Genomic DNA, 2980 nt, shown 5'->3' with positions numbered 1-2980 from the left:
GTTTTCCTTTTTGTTTTTGGCCTGCATTTGTCCTTCAGTTCTAGCAATGGGCATGTGTCAGAGGTAACCACTTTCATAACCGTCACAAAGTGTCATACCCTATTTTTCAGAGAGGACCAAAGTATACCAAAAATTGAATACTAAATAGTATGGGGGGATTATTTGTCCTCTATTCGCTGCAAAATGGCAATGGTGGAGCAATGAAAGAAGGATCATATTGAACAAATCTCAGGATTTTTAGACGTGTGAAAGGCGTCACAATTTCGAAGCGCTTACCTCTTTTCCAGGACGCGGTACACGTTGCTGATGGTCATTACGAGAGGTGTACTCAAGACTTCTTCCGTGGCACAACTGGTTCGTTCTTTTTCTCATGTAGTCGAGTTCTATTTCAGTAATTTTAATGAAGTGCAAATTTGTGCAGTGTCGCATGCGTAAGCTCGACAAACTTTCTCCTGAATCATAAGGAATATGGTTATTTTACATCAGGATATTTCGTACAGAGGGCGACGAGAACGTGACCATGCTCGAGTGAAAGCAGTGGGCGTTGTAAATTATAGTGTGTAATAAATTTCAGGGCTGATGCGGTTTATATGGATGAAGTTAGAAATGTTCGAAGGGACTGTATTGCCAGCTTCTCGACAAACAATAAATTGTTTGATGAATTAAGGTATATACCACATGGCCATATCAGAAAATTAGTCATAATAACAGAAAATACAGCAATAAACCACGCCTGGCAGCTTCTTCTATGCAACACTTGCGAAATTACCAAATAAATTCGATATTGTATTTATTGCAGGGGTCCATTTCCGTTATTTCCACGTGTTTTCACTCCTATGATCATATCGTACTGGACCATCTACTCACAACTAAATCGAGGGGTATTTTAGTGCTTTCATAAGTATCTTAGTCACTACAAATGTAGCTGAAGAAATCACTTTCGAAAAGCAGCGTCCATAGAGAGATCGGCATAGTAACCAGAGAAGCTCTGGCACAATAGCCTTTGCACACAGCGCGTCAAATAAAAGCGCGACACAAGGAATAGCTAAATAATGCAATCTAATTTTGATATTCCAACGTGGAGGTGTGTGGTCAGTGGTATGCAAAGAGTTAAAGAAATCGGTCAAAGCGAGACCTAAGCTACAACTCAAAAGTCGTTCGTTTAATGCTAAAGAAATGTCCGATGCCTTGGTGAAGCCTATAGTAAGGCTGCCGTTCTTACGGTGGACAAACAGGCGTTGCAGCGGTAGTTTTGTGCTCACCTCGTATCTCGTATCTTGCGAGCGTTGGTCCAAACTCAATGCCATGTTCTAAAAAACTGACATGCGCATCAGCCCGACATTGGGATATCGTGAGAGCGCTACCGCTACACTGAATTGAACTGAACTGAACTATGTCAAGACCAACCGTGGCCCACTGATGGTTATACCAATCCTCATGGAGACTGGGTTTGTAGCTTGTATACGATAGTAGCATTGACCGTTGTTTATGTGTGCACCCATAATTTGTATACAGCCAAATACAGCGGCAATGCGATAATTTTGGCCACCTCATCAGGTGGCTGTGTAAATATCGACCCGTATATACGGGCTATACGGTAAGTAAGGAAAAAAATGTATGGCCGCAACATTCCTATGCGGACAGAATACTAGCGAAACTGTTCAGTCTGCATGCATGCGCTGCGTACATTATGAAACCATACATATTTTTTTTTCATACACCTCCAAACTACGCCGACAAAAGTGCCGCCGCGGTCATCGCACCTCCCAGGCATTTGCCTCAACGCTACTGCAACCGCGCCGCTACCTCCGATGGATGGCTCAACAAGGAGGTAAGTTTTAATACTAAAACTTCTGAAGTCGAGGTGGCTCACCGAAAGTGAAGCCGGTCGCCGCCGTGGTTAGTCGTCGCAGGGTGTGCTGCCGCGCTACTGTTGTAATGATATTTATTGATTGTGGAATGCTCTTCTAGAACATCGCAGTCACTCAGTCTGCCCTGCAAATCGGCTTAAGAAGGCGCCGGGAATAACATTTCACCTGTAAGTACGCCGCCTGTAAGTGTGCATTTTCTTCAGTTGGGAACCACTGGGAAGGTGCTCCTAAACCCTTGCAATTTCTTTACGATATCCCGCGAGCGTACACCACACGGTGTGTCAGCCGCCTTGTAGCGGCTAGGGACGGCAGGACTGGCCACTTTATGCGCGCTCTTACAAGGCGAATTCTAGTTCGAATGTATTCTGCTGCACTGCTCACTTCAGGAGGGGCTGAAGTGCCACTGTGCCAGGAGTGCCAGGAGAAGACCACTGATACGCTGTGCGGTCGATGCTCGCGCGATATTGTTAAAAATGGCAAAGGTTTACATGATGTACTACATTACAAGTGTCTCGATCTTAAATTTGCGCCTTAAATACTCATCGACGAATCGCTGCCTGTTTACCACTAGCTTGCGACGCGCCCGAGCTGTGCTCAAATACGCATGCAGTCTCATTGTACGCACCGCAGTGTTCTGCTTGTATTAGGACTTAAGAAGGTCACTTATGTACCGAGCATTAGGTACTAGACGGTACAAGTAAGCAGGTGGGCATGCGGTTTAAATTTCCAGTTTGTTATTAATGAGTAGCTATTCCTTGGCGAGTACCCAGCTCTGTCACGCTAAAGGTGCAATGCCTTGTATCTGCAAAAACATGCGTAATTTGCGAAGGCATTTACTAGTGATACATGCATACTGCGTGTTTCTTGTGGACGATGCGCGCGGGCGTCCCGACGAAGAAGATGAACTGCTCCTTGCTCTCGAGCTGTCGGCTGAACTCGCCAGCGCTGCAGTTTCCTTTTTGAATATACATTGCAAATAGTCTCCAGTGCTTAATCCTTCGTTCGCGTAACATTTTGGTGGAGAGTGCCGTTCCCCGTCCTCGCCAGGGAGCTCCGCAGTGGCCGCGCCGTCCAGCTTTCCACCATGGCCCCCGGTGACGACAGCTCGT

The sequence above is a fragment of the Dermacentor silvarum genome, chromosome 7, assembly GCF_013339745.2.
Source record: "Dermacentor silvarum isolate Dsil-2018 chromosome 7, BIME_Dsil_1.4, whole genome shotgun sequence".
Lineage (NCBI taxonomy): Eukaryota > Metazoa > Arthropoda > Arachnida > Ixodida > Ixodidae > Dermacentor > Dermacentor silvarum.
This window is presented reverse-complemented; position numbering follows the sequence as displayed.